The sequence below is a fragment of the Neovison vison genome, chromosome 12, assembly GCF_020171115.1.
Source record: "Neovison vison isolate M4711 chromosome 12, ASM_NN_V1, whole genome shotgun sequence".
Lineage (NCBI taxonomy): Eukaryota > Metazoa > Chordata > Mammalia > Carnivora > Mustelidae > Neogale > Neogale vison.
This window is the reverse complement of record NC_058102.1, coordinates 127,906,979-127,921,186: the sequence shown is the minus strand read 5'-3', so window position 1 is coordinate 127,921,186 and position 14,208 is coordinate 127,906,979. Positions and strand designations below refer to the sequence as shown.

Below are 14,208 nucleotides of genomic sequence, written 5' to 3'. Positions count from 1 at the left end.
GGCAAATCTGGGCTCTACAAATATTCTCATAAAATAATTCTTCATCCCCATTTACATTTCCCCTGTACAACTATGGAAATATAAAAGGTCTGTCTCTTGAATTTCTTCCCTGAGAGTCAAAGGCAAGAAATGATATGTAGCTCTCCATTAGGAGTGTAGAGGTATAGAGGCCTCTGCTTCCCAACGGCCTTGTACCATGTCAGATCTCCTTCTAGAAAAAAGGAAGCATACAGTTGCATTCTTCTGGACTTTATATATAATTGTATAATATAATGCAACATAATATCACACACACATATATACATAATGTATTAAGTTGTGCAGTTTAAATATTTGCAGGTTATTTGATACCACTTATGCTTCAATAATGAGAAAAAAGAAATTTTTTAGTTTCTTCTGACTATGCTTTTGACTTGGTTCTGGCAGTATTTTCATTTTTTTCCTAGAACTGGGTTGATTAGAGAACTGGGTTGATTCTCCATCCAAGTCCTGTTAACCTTCTTTTCTAAGGGACCAATCTTGACATTCTTTTGTTGGTCCTTCCAGATTCATGTCTTCTCTGGAAACTTAAGGAGTTACCCCCTGATGGGGAGCACCAGGATTGCCCCGAGACTCCTATTCCTATTTTTAGCTTCCTCCCCAGGTCAGGTGCAGGATTCATTTCTCTCAATGGGGAAAGAGGTGATAGGGTACATGAGTAAGAGAAGACTTTCCTGGGCATAATGAGGTTCACTTCAAATCACTTTCTTAACCAACAGACCTGCTGCCAAAATGTGTGAGTCATTGACTAAATCTTTCTCCAGTGTCCTCTGCAGGAGGCAGTGAGGGGAGCTGCACCAAATTCCGGCTCCCATGCCCAGCTCCATTCTTCATTGCCAACTAGTCCCTTGTGATATTAATTAAATGGGTCAGACACTTGCAGTTTGTGAGGGATAGGGCTTGAATCGTCGGAGAAGGATTCTTAGATCTGAGGATTCTTAGATCTCAAGCAATGACTCATATCAACACTTATTAGTGCAATAGGGGCACCTGATAGCTAATTTTTTGCATTTTGCTGTTTTTAGGATTTTCTCTTTCTTTAAACAAGATGTTACTAATCCTGTTTACCCCCATTTGTGTGGGTTGCAGGAAAATGCTGCAAAAGAAGACATGGCTCTGTTTCCCATTATGTGAGCCAGTTGTATTTTGTAACACACAGGATTTGACTTCTTATTTTGCTATTTTTGCACTATGTCATTCATTTATTTTATTTTCTTAAATCAAGTTTAAGCACCAAATATAGAAGTGGCACATATATATCTTGAATTTCTTTATTCTGATTATTGAGGTGTAAGTGGCGTCATATAACCTGCAAATATTTTGACATATGTTTATACCCTTAAAACCATATCCACAGTCAAGATAATCAACATCTTTATCACTCCTAAAAGTTTCTTCAGGCTCTTTTGTTTCTTCATGCTCTCTGCCTACTACCCTCACTACCCAGGAAACTAACACTCTGTTTTCTATCATTTAGATTAGTTTGCATTTTCTAGAATTTTATATAAATGGAATCATTCATTATGTGCTTTTTTGAGGGACAGGGAGATCTGACTTCTTTCACTGAACATCATTATTTTGAGATTAATGCATATTGTGTGTATCAAGGATTTTCTCCTTTTTATTATATGATGTATTGCAGTTTGTATATTCATTTGCTTGGTGATGGACATTGGGGGTTTTCCAGTTTTCAGCTATTACAAACAAAGCTGTTATGAACATCTAAGTATTTCTAGGAACACAGGCTTTTCTTCCTCTTGGGTAAATACCTAAAGTTAAAAGGACTGGGTCATGAGGTAGTTACATGTTTAACTTCTTTTTTTTTTCCTTAAGATTTATTTATTTTAGAGAGAGAGGGAGAGTGTGCAAGGGGTAGGGCAGGGCAGAGGGAGAGACGATCTCAAACAGACTCCCCACTGAGCACGGAGCCCAGTGCAGTGGCTGGATTCTATGACCCTGAGATCATAACCAGAGCCAAAATCAAGAGTCAGGCGCTTAACTGACTGAGCCACCCAGGTGCCCCTATATGTTTAACTTCTTAAGAAACTGCCAGACTCTTTCCGGAGTGACTGTACCTCTTTATATCCCTGCCAAGGAAGTATAAGAGTTCCAGTCCCTCCACAACCTCACCAACAGTTGATGAGGCCACAGTCTTTTTATTTTTTTATTTTTATTTTGTTTTTTATAAAGATTTTATTTATTTATTTGACAGACAGAGATCACAAGTAGGCAGAGAGGCAGGCAGAGGGGGGGGGGAAGCAGTCTCCCCGCTGAACAGACAGCCCGATGTGGGGTTCAATTCCAGGACCTCGGGACCATGACCTGAGCCGAAGGCAGAGGCTTTAACCCACTGAGCCACCCAGGCGCCCGGCCACAGTCTTTTTAATTTTAGACATTCTTGTAGCTGTGTAGTGGTAATTCCTCATGCTTTAATTTATATTTCCATGATGACTAATGGTGTGGAGAATTTTTTACATGTGCTTATTTGCCTCCCTATGTCTTCTTTTGTAAAAATGCATTCTAAAATTCCCGTTCAGAAATGAAAAAAAAAAAAAGTGTGAGAATCTCTTAAGGTAATCAATCCCTACCAGTGGGAATCAGGGTGGGGACTCTGATAAGAAACAAATCAGTCTCTCTTGATGTTCTGTCCTCCAGCCATGTAAATGAGGTTTCTCTGGTGGTTTCACATGGGTTTGTCTTCATTGGTTCAACATACATGAGCATAAATGAGCTTCGGGTACCTTTGTATATCATCAGACTAATAATTTCCCTTAGAAGTTGGTGCTGAGAAAAGCATTGCTCTTAAGAGCATGTCACAGGGACCTTCCCACATGTACTGAGCGCCTCCTGTAGGACAGACACTGCTAGGTGCCTTGCAGTGCTGATGGCTGAGACACTGTCCTCAAGGATCTTGCCATACTGTAGGAAAACCTCAGAGCAATGTGTTGTATCTCAATTTCTGAAGTAGCATATCTCTTTAAGGAAATGAATGAATATATGAAGATGTAAATAAATATCACAATAATCAAAATACTTAAATCCTGGGGTTATGATCAGGCAAACCAAGAATTCAGCAGACTGGCTTCATAGTCTGGAACCTTTAAAATTCGTGCATTTGTTGCCATTGCAGTGTGGGTCCCAGCAAAATGCCAGTTCAACTGTGCTTAAAATACATTGACAAAGTCATGTGTGAGTCATACTGACTCAAGGTCCATGCCAGCCATTTCATATGGGTATCACCTTTTATCTTAACTACAACCTACCAAGTCTGGGCTTATAAACCCATTTTATAGATGAAAGGACTCAGTGTTGACGTAACTCCTCTAAAATTCATCAACCAGCAATTTGCGAAAGTAAAATGAAACCCAGATCCATCAGAGCACACAACACTTTGCACCCATCTTTTGTTGGTGCCTAGAAAAATCCACCTTGTGGGACGCCTGGGTGGCTTAGTCATTAAGCATCTGCCTTCAGCTCAGGTCATGATCCCAGGGTCCTGGGAGGGAGCCCTGAACGAGGAGGCTCCCCACTCCACTGGAAGCCTGCTTCTTCCTCTCCCACTCCCCCTGCTTGTGTTCCAGATTGGAAGCAGACACACACCCTGTGCATTGATCAAACTGTAAGGTGGTGACAGAATTTACTCTGCCGGAGAATTCAGCAGAGCTTTGGTGTCAAGAGATTCATTTGAGGCTTTTTGCAATTCTCTGCTGGGGCTGCTGACCTGGCTGAATCCATACAGAGACACTCCTGGGCTCTCAGCTCTGTGCAGAATGTTGAGAGAATAACAGTGAGGAGAATGCTAGAGACCAGGGCTCAAGGCTTCCTAGTTCTGGTAGAGTTTAGGCTACAACAGAAAGCATTGGACTGGAGGCCTGTGGGGATGGCGTGCACTTTCTGCATTTTTGGAGGAAGCAGCTTTGATCTGCTGTTATTGGTGACTCCAGTGTGGTCTGTGTGTCTGGGGAATTTCTTGTAAGGTAAAGATAAGCTGCAAAGATAATCAGGAGATCTGTCCCCATGTAGCATCACAATCGGTTGGGGACCACATGAACTCAGAAAACTGACATGAAAAATAAACAGAAGCCCACTTTTCATTCTCTACCTCAGCTGATGTATTTGGGAGCCTCTGCACGGGCTCAGAACTGGGTTAGGACCAGAGACAGATCTGAGGAAAGTCTGGTCCGAGCTGAGAGCCTTCAAGTGAGTTTGATGCTCACAGTTAGTGTGCCATCTTACAAATTGAAGGTTTGTGGTGTGGAGCAAGACTGGGAGAGCCGCTTTCCAATGACATTTGTTCCGTTACGTCTGGGTGTCACATTTTGCTAATTCTAGAAATCTTTCGAACGTTTTCACTATTTTTATATTTGATCTGTGATCAGTGATTGCAACTCATGGAAAGCTCAGCTGATGGTTAGCAGTTTTTAGCACTAAAGGATTTTTAAATTAAGGTACATACATTGTTTTTGTAGACATAACTCCATTATACACTTAATAGACTATAGTGTCAATGCAACTTTTATATGCACTGGGAAACCAAAACATTCATTTGACTTCCTTTGTTGAGATACTTGTCTTACTGCAGTGGGCTGGAACTGGCCCACAATATTTCCAGGGTAGGCCTGTGCATATTTGTGGAATTCTGTGGCCCCCATCCCTTCCCAGCCACATACCCCCATGCAGGCTGCACGAAGACTGGGCCAGCTTTGCTCACCATTGTGTAATGGGCACTTACGACAGTGTCTGACTCACAGTAGGAGCTCGCTGATCTTGGTATGCCCCTTTACCATCATTCTCCACAATGCAGCAGAATTTGCCTCCCACATACCCTGCTGACTTGTCATTGGCCTACTCAAGAGCCTGTGATGACTTTTAACTGCCTGAAGGTAAAACTGGACTTATGTAGGAGCAGAGTGTGTAAGACTCTTTACAGTCTGACCTGACCCTATTATTAAGTATATTTATTAAGCACCCCAGTATATACTAGGCACTGTGTGGTCCCTAGAAGTTTATCAGTAGACAAAACAAAGATTTTGCCCTTTGGTGACTGGAGATCTATGACAAAGAAGTAATTTTTTTTTTTTTTAAGATTTATTTAGTTGAGAGAGAACATGAGTGGGAGGGGCAGAGAGAGAAGGAGAGAATCTCAATTAGATTCTGTGCTGAGCACAGAGGATGAAGCCCGACTTGGAGCTCATTCCCACCACCCTGCTATCTCAAGCTAACAAGTTGGATGCTTAACTGACTGCGTCACCCAGACGTGCCAAGAAGTAATTTTTATAGTGCAGTAGAAGACAATACATGCTGTGATAAGAAAGAAAAGTTGAGTAGGGTGCCAGTGAAGGGCAATGTCAAGGAGCTCATGGAACCTTGCAGCTTTCAATAGGAGAGTCAGTGTAGGCCTCATCGAGGGGACATTTGAGCAGAACTTGAAAGAACTGGGGGACTTCACTGATTCTGGGTATGGCTTCCAGTAGAAGAAATGTCCAGTGCAAAACTCTAAGGCAGGAGCATGCTTGGTGTGTTTAAAGATCACCAGGAAAGGTCAGTGTGGCTGAAGCAGAGTGAAGGTGCAGGTCAAGTCACAATGGGAGTTCAGGTCATACTGCCGGTTGTTGTGAAGACTTAGACTGTTTTTCTCCCCTAATTTTAAGAGTTTATTTGAGCAAAAATCTATTCAAATTGGATAGAGCTGAACCAGAAGTGGTTAACAGTGTTCCCAACTTAGACTTTAACTTTGAGTGGGATGGTGAGCCATTTCAGAACATTGAGGAGGGAAAAGATGTATTCTGACCTAAGTCATTACAACCATTTCTCTCGCTGCTCTGCTGAGACTAGATGGTAGGGGAATGAGGTTGGCTAGGGAGCACTGCAGTAATCCAGGTGGCTTGGGTCACGATGGTAGGCAAGGAGGTATGTTCAGAGCTTGCTCCTTCCTCAGCATTTCAGCTTTCCCTGTATCTGGTAGAGCAGCCTTTCAGTTGAAGAAAGCCATTGGGCAAAAGAATGCAGATTCCAGCAGCTGGAAGATGGTGTCTGAGGTCAGGCCTGAGGAATAACCACAGGGCACCAAAGCAGCCTCAGCTACAGTGAGATCCGTGACATCAAGAAACAGGAAGAAAAGGCAGAGTATTTTGGGAGAATGGCATGGTGGGTGGATGAAGCAGTCAGTCTAGAAGGGCTGCTGGACAGCACCAGTTCCAGTGAAGCTGATGGACATGAAGTAAGGCCTGATGACGTGACTATGGGCTGTGCCACCACCACATTTGGCTGTACGATTGTGGCATGGAGGGGGTGGGGAATGATAGAGTCTGCAAGGAAAGGAGTGATTATGATGAATGATTGGGGAACTTAACCTGAGTAAGATGAGAGGTGGCATCGGGAGGATGAGAGGGAGAAGGGAAGGGGACAGGACCAGTGGGTAGGAAAGCCCTTGGAAGTTGCAGAACTGGCAGAGTTAAGGCACCAGAGGGAATGAGCTGGGGAGACTGTGAGCGAGTGTTGGTCAGGGTGGGATGTGTGAAATTGAGAGGAGGGAGGAATGCAGATGACTGATGATGTTCTAGGGTACGGCCATGAGAATGAGGAGCGGAGGCAAGGTGGAGGACCCGATCGCTGGCAGAGAGGAACTTCTGGAACAGAGAAGCCTGGTGTCAGAAGGATCATATTTGAGAACACCGGAATTTCCAAAAATGAAAATATTCTTGTGATGAAAAGAATGGCAGTGAATGGTGCCAAATAACCATGAAATAAGGGAGACATTCCTGGCGGCTAGTAGTAGAGTATGATTTAACTTGTAGACTTTAGAGCCAGAGTTAGCCTATCTATTGGCTTAATTTCTTACCATTCTTCTCTCTCCAAACTACTACTACCATCAAAAATAAACATCTTTTGAGACCTTGCTATGGACCACTACCAGACAGAGAACTTCACATGAATTAACCCAACCCTCCTAACTATCCCAGGGAACCTGGATTATGGTCATCTTTGTCACATCCTTAAGAAAAGTGAATAAGAGAGAAGTTAAGTAATATCCCAGTGTCACACAACTGGTAAGTAAGAGAGTGAGGATGAAAATCCAGACAGGGCTTCCACTGAGACTTACACTGTAGCCACAGCACTTAAATGTTTCTCTACACCACGACTAAGATCTTGGCAAGCAGCACCCTCAGGACAAGTCTTAGGCTGGAAAATACATGCTGAGTCAAAGCTGATGTCCTTTGGGGCAGGGCTATTCAAAGCAGAGTCCATGGACAGGCATCGCCAGGAGCTCATTAGAAATGCAAATTCTTACACTCTACACCAGACCCCAGGAATTAGAATCTCAGGGATGGGACTCAGGAATCTGTTTTAACAAAGCCCTCCAGGTGATTTTTACGGATTCTGAAATTTTTTTTTTTTTGGGGGGGTTGGAAATGGAACTGATTTTTTTTTTTTTCATTTTTTCCCCAATTTATTTATTTTCAGAAAAACAGTATTCATTATTTTTTCACCACACCCAGTGCTCCATGCAAGCTGTGCCCTCTATAATACCCACCACCTGGTACCCCAACCTCCCACCCCCCCGCCACTTCAAACCCCTCAGACTGTTTTTCAGAGTCCATAGTCTCTCATGGTTCACCTCCCCTTCCAATTTACCCAAATTCCCTACTCCTTTCTAACGCCCCTTGTCCTCCATGCTATTGGTTATGCTCCACAAATGAGTGAAACCATATGATAATTGACTCTCTCTGCTTGACTGATTCTGAAATTTGAGAAGACTTGCGTGAACGCTCTCAAGTCCAGTATCTTGAGTGTAGATATGAAATAGAATATTAAATTCAAAGAATTGCAACATAACCTCCTCTGACATTTTAACTCTATTTTATGATCTAATCTGATCCACAGTTTTTACAAATCAAGCCATCCATCCTTCTGTATACAGCCAGAGTTCTTAATTCACCTTGTGCTATTGATGGAAACTGAATATAGGAAAGAAAAAAGAGTGTGTAAGGTAGATGCCGAGCTCAAGCTCAGATCTGTTAAATGGGAGAGCTCCAGGGTGCTTAGTTAGGAATCAGTTGGCTCAGTTGGCATGTAGTCAGTTCTGGGAGGACAGATCTGGGAACCATCAACTTCAACACTAGTTGAAGCTGTGATTGCAGACACAATCATCTATGGGGAAACTGGAGAGCAAGATGAGAAAAAAAGATGAAAGACAACTGAGAAAGGAACATCAATATTTGAGAGGTGAGCCAAGAGGGAGAAGATTGTGAATGTCTGAGAAGAATTGATAACAGAGGTAGGAGAAAGAGAAGAGAGTGCTTAGAACTCAAGAGTTTCAATGAAGGGTTGAATTGCAGTGTCAAAAATCAGGGAAAGATCAAGTGGGATGAGAACAGAAAATAACAATTTAGAGGTCACCGTTGGTAAGTTTTGACAGAAAGTGAGAGTAGAAAACCTTGTGAGAGGCTGAGAAGTTAGCGATCCATGAGGCTGTGGAGACAGGTCTCCAGCAGTGCCTCAGGGACTTCAGTGTTGAAGGGAAAAAGGTGGACAGAATGTTAGCTTGAGAAGGAGTAGGATGAAGAGAAAACTTTCTCCCTCTCTTTCTCTCTCTCTCTCTCTCTCTCTTTCCCTCTCTCTCTCTCTCTCTCTCTCTCTCTCTCTATATATATATATATATATATATATTTTAATGAAGGAAACTCTAAAATGTTTGTAGGTTGAACAGAAGACAGAGGAAAGGGATAAATTAAAGTGATAAAAAACCAACTTTATCTGATAAGGTGAAATTTTTTGAGACTTATAACATTTATAGCTTTTCTTTCTTTCCTTCCTTCCTTCCTTCCTTCCTTCCTTCCTTCCTTCCTTCTTTCTCTTTCTTTCTTTCTTTCTTTTGTGCTAGACCCATAAGAAATGTTTGCTAGATATGTCTCCAGATGAATGAAATAATTATTGAGATGCAGTATATCCCAGAGTGAAGAAGGACAGCCCTCCATAGAGATAGGTTCAAGTTCCCTTCCAGATGTACTGATCTCCCCTGCCTCGCCCACCACTGCACTCTAAATACCCCAGGCCCAGGAAGCTCTCACCAACCCAAAACGCGTCACACCCTCACTATCTCTTTGCACAATGACTCAATGGTTTTGTATCAGGTTTTACCTCTGCCTGAAGTGTCCTTTTACCTACTCATTCTTTGAGAGTCCTCTCTAGTATCAGCTTCACCGTGAAGCCTCTTTTCTGTCAGCTGGAATTCACTGCTGGCTCCTAAGGGCCATTAAAGACTTGTGTTCTTAGGTCTTGTGGACACTTCACAAATTCTCTGCCAATGCCCTGTATGCCTGTCTGAATTTCCCTCATTAGCCTGGAAACAGGCTTTCTACCTGCCCATAACCCACTTCTCAGATAGTGCTTGGCAAATAATAGGTGTTAGAGACTGATGACCGAATGATGAGCAAAATAAAATTGAATATTGGCTTTCCTAAACTGGTTTTTTAAAAAAATTTTTAAAGATCGATTTATTTGTTTTAGAGAGAGAGAGAGAGAACAAGCAGGAGGGGCGGAGGGAGAGAGAGAGAATCTCAAGTAGACTCTGCACTAAATGTAGAATCAACACAAGGCTGAATCTCGTGACCCAAGAGCATGACCTGAGCCAAAATCAAGAGTCGTTTGCTTAACTGAAAGCAGCACTCAGACCCCCCCCCCCAAAAATGTATGTTTTTTAAAAGAAGCTCAGTAAAAATCAGCCTGTTGGTTCATCTTAGGAAATACAGAGGCACTTTTGAAGACATTGAAACATCAAAGCCCAGGGCAATCAGAATGATGGTCACTTTGTCAAAGTTATAAATGGTTTTCTTCAGGCCTGCCTAACATGAGCATATAGACAGAGAAAAACTACCATTCTACCACTCTGAGAAACAGAAATGTGTGACTTAGTACACAGAAAGAACAATTGGAATTTTTATAACTAATCAAAAGACCCTTGAAGGGTGCTGGGACTCTCCTCGGTTCTAGAGAATGACTTTAGTCACTCATGGGAAGTCCATTATTCTTCCCAGTGGTTGGTTTATGAGAAGTCAGGCAACAGAAATCTGGTCAATGAGGCATGAGGGAAGTATCTGGGAGCCCTCATGAAGAGTCTTTCTAATTCTTTTTCTTTTTTCTTAGTATAGAATGCTTCATGAATTTGCATGTCATTCTTGCGCAGGGCCCATGCTTCTCTGTTTCATTCCAGTTTTAGTATATGTGCTGCTGAAGCAGAAACTAGTTTTCTCATTCCTAACAGGGATCCAAGAAAGGGGCATTTTTAAAATATTCTTTGAACATGAATCAAGATGTGATGCCTGGAGCTATTGTAGCCATATTGTGATGAGGAGGTGATAAGCCAGAGGAGAAAAGCCAATGCAGTGAGGATGGCAGAAGACAAAGGTGGGAAGATCAGGGTCCCTGGTGGTTGTATTGATCCACTGAATTAACCAACCCTCCAAGGGCCCTTACCTCTAGACTTCTTTTTTTTTTAACTTCTTTTTTTATATGAAACAACAATAAAGATCTTACCATTATGTAAGCCAGTTGAATTTTACCCTCAACAGCCTTTAGCTGGCTGCATTCTGAGAGATGCAGCTGAGCTCTAGATTTAAGGACCAGCTTTTCTAGCATTACTGGTTACTTTAACTTCATACCTAACTGTGACTTTTGGGGATCCTGTTAAAACATGATGTAAATCTGTTACCAGTTTTTAAAAATGACAAATAAGCAATCATATAAAGTGAAGACTTATTCATACAGTATAGTTTTATCTAAAAACAAACAAACAAAAAACAAACCAAGCTTGCTTAAATATTTGACTCATTAATATTACCTCTCCAAAATACCCACCAGCTTTTACAGCGCTCAGATTCCAGACTCTACCTACTACCATGATTGATGAAAGAGGATTTCCTAGCATTCTTGCTTTGTGCAGAATGTGAGTTGAAGACATATCCACATCAACTTCTGTTTTGAAATATGTTCCAGGATGAATGTGGCGAGTTTCTTGGGTTATCCTGTTTGCATAGATTTAAGATCGATTTTAGCATCTAATAATGTAGACTGACTTAGGACTGTGAGAATAATGGCAGTGAGAATAATTATTTTGATTTTAGTAAACATTTATTGAAAACTTCAAACATGCAAGGAACTCCAGGGAAGCAGTATAACATAATGATGTGGAATAAGGGCTTTGCTCTCAAGCAGATGTGGACTGTGGCCTTAAAAGGTCTTGGGCATTTTCTTGGAAGGGAAACCAAAATAGGAGTACATGTTCCCATGCTGATTCCATGGGTCGATATTGGAATCCTCAGAAAGGTGGGTGGCTGGGGTCTCTTACCTTTTTCCTGGAGTTTCTATGTGGAGGACAGTGTTAGTGAAAATCTCCTTGCCTCATACCCTATTTCTCTCTAGGTGAGTTTACCTGACATTGGGAAATGAACTCAGCCATGGTTGACTCAGCCCCTTCCACTCTTGTTCTGTTTGGGGATCTGCCCCCCACCACCCTGAGTTTAATGGGAGCCATGGCAGACCAGCAGGACCCATCACAGTGGATAAGTCTATACAATTCAGCCTGGATTTATGACTAATAAAAGCTGACATCTTAATCTCCATGTATCTGAACTCCTGGGTCACTCCTCAGGGAGGATCTGAACTCCTAGACACAGGGAGCTGCATTCCAGAGGCTCTGTGAGACACCATTTGGACATGCTGCTTTGTTGCACACTGTACAATATGGTAGAAAAAGGAGCATAAATCTTTCTTGTGTATATAATCCTTTGTTTCAGCCTCTTTTAGCCCAAAGTTCTCATGAAGATCGACTCCTAGGAGCCCTGCTTTTCTGTTCATTAGGTGGGCTCAGAAAAACAGAACAGCCACTGTTTAAGGCAACCTCTCCAAAAGCCTACCAGATAGGGAGGTTCTCAAGACTGAAATGAGTGACAAGTCAAAGTCCGTCTTTGACTTCTCCTCCTAGATTATTGTTAGTATGACCCCACTTTGAACTATACAGTAGTGAGGATAGAGGAAAAACAGATTGTAATAAAAATTGTCATGCTGAGGTTTTGGTATCATAATTTGGTATATGAATTCAATTTGGGAATATCATTATGAGTTTTTGTGCTTAGATTTGAATATAACTTTGATTTCCTTCTTCTTACAGTAGTTCACCTTAAAGCACAGTGCTATATTGTCTCGTAGACAAAATTGTTTGGATTCTGGGCCTGGAGAATGGTTCTTACTTACCCTGTTCCTGGGGTTTAGGCTGCCACACATTCTGTATAGAAAGTTTGGCTTCTCAGCTGATACATGCCGTCCTCTTCACCAACACAGGTCATACCTGCCATCTTGTGCCACCACCAGCTAGGAGAGAGGAGGGTTATAAGCGAAGACCTAAGAGGCTTACAGTCTAGAGGAGGGAGAAGAGCACAAACCAACAGAGCCAGTAAAATGTTCTAGGGGTGGGTGGGGTACAAACTAGGAGTCCTGTAGGGTAAAGAGGTATCTCAGAAAAGAGAGTCTACGGTCCAGGCATAACCGATTAATAGTACCCCGGTTCACTTTCAAAACTGTCTGTATTCGGATCACAAATTGTATGGCAACCCTCATCTAAGAAAGGGTGATCTATTCTTCCTAAAATTTGGGGGGAAAAAACCCCATCAGTAGCATCTTAGGGGTGAAGCTGAGGGTCAAGTAACAATTTGTAAGTTTCCTGTGGTCTGAGCCTGTGATTATCTTCTGTGCCAGGCATTGATGTGTGTGTGTGTGTGTATACACATGTGCACACATGTGCACACAGGGGTTAGAAAGAGAGTGTGAAAACTGAATGAATAAGCAAATTGAATGAATGAGTGCCATTCAAGCTAACTAAATTACTAAAATAAGTAAAATTGTTAAATAACAAAAGTAATTTTCCCTTTTTAGAAACTATTCGGAATGGCAGCAGGTTTGTCTGGCAGTTTCAGGTAACCTAAGAGGGGAAAAAAAAAAGTGATTTTACAAATAAACTTGAAAGACAATTGGTCTTTAAAACAAGCCCTTGGGTCTTCCCTGTCCTCATTCATTACAGGATAATGACATGAGGATTCATTTGATGAAAACCTCAAAGAAGCTTCTGGGGGGAAAAATCAGTCGTAAAGTCAAAATCGTGGTTTTCTTCTTCCTCTTCTTTTTTTTTTTTTTTTTTAGATCTTATATATTCATTTCACAGAGAGAGAATGAGAGCACAAGGGGAGGGGCGGGCAGAAGGAGAAGGAGAAGTAGACTCCCCATTGAGCAAGGAGCCTGATGCCTTGCTTGATCCTAGAACCTTGGGATCATGACCTGAGCTGAAGGCAGATGCTTAACAACTGAGCCACCCAGGTCTTCTGACCCCAGTACAGAGAGAATCTGAGGAAGGAAGTGCTAGTCTTATTTGAAAATCATAGAGGGCTAGGAGATGAGGTTTAGAAGGAAAAGAAGCAGTCACGTTTATCTTTCTGTGATTTGATCGCTAGAGGAAAAAATAAAAAAATCCACATGCACAAGGGGCGCCTGGGTGGCTCAGTAGGTTAAATGTCTGCCTTTGGTTCAGGTCATGATCCCCCAAGTCCTGGGATGGAGACTTGTGTTGGCTTCCCTGCTCGGTGGGTGGGGAGCCTGCTTCTCTCTCTGCCTGCTCTCCCCTGCTTGTACTCTCTCTCTTTGTCAAATAAATAATTTTTTTGGAAGATTTTATTTATTTACTTGACAGAGATAGCAAGAGGGAACACAAGCAGGGAGAATGGGAGAGGGAGCAGCAGTCTTTTGGTTGAGCAAGGAGCCTGATGCTGGGGGGTGGGGTGGGGGGACCTTGATCCCAGGACCCCAGGATCATGACCTGAGCTGAAGGCAGACGCTTAAGAACCTCATAAGCCACCCAGGCACCTCAATAAATAAAATCTTTTTAAAAAATCCAAACGCTTTAGTTTTAAGTTAGTAATGACGACAGTGACTTGATTTAGGCCTTTTTCTCTCTTAGCCTTTAGAGAATTTTCACTGAAAGAGACTGGAAATAGGGATGCTGTCCTCTGTCTTGAAGCATCTACTAAGAGTCTTTGACCTTCTTGCCCAGGACAGGCCGTGGGCCCACAGGTACAGGTGGTTTGTTTATTTTGGGTGGTTTTAGCAGCCCCTGAAGACCAC

General features: G+C 42.2%; 1 pseudogene; it reads right to left on the bottom strand.

Annotated features, from left to right (window-relative positions):
- Nucleotides 1-10,180: 10,180 nt before the first annotated feature.
- LOC122892816 lies at nt 10,181-10,278 on the bottom strand (annotated as a pseudogene).
- Nucleotides 10,279-14,208: the final 3,930 nt, after the last annotated feature.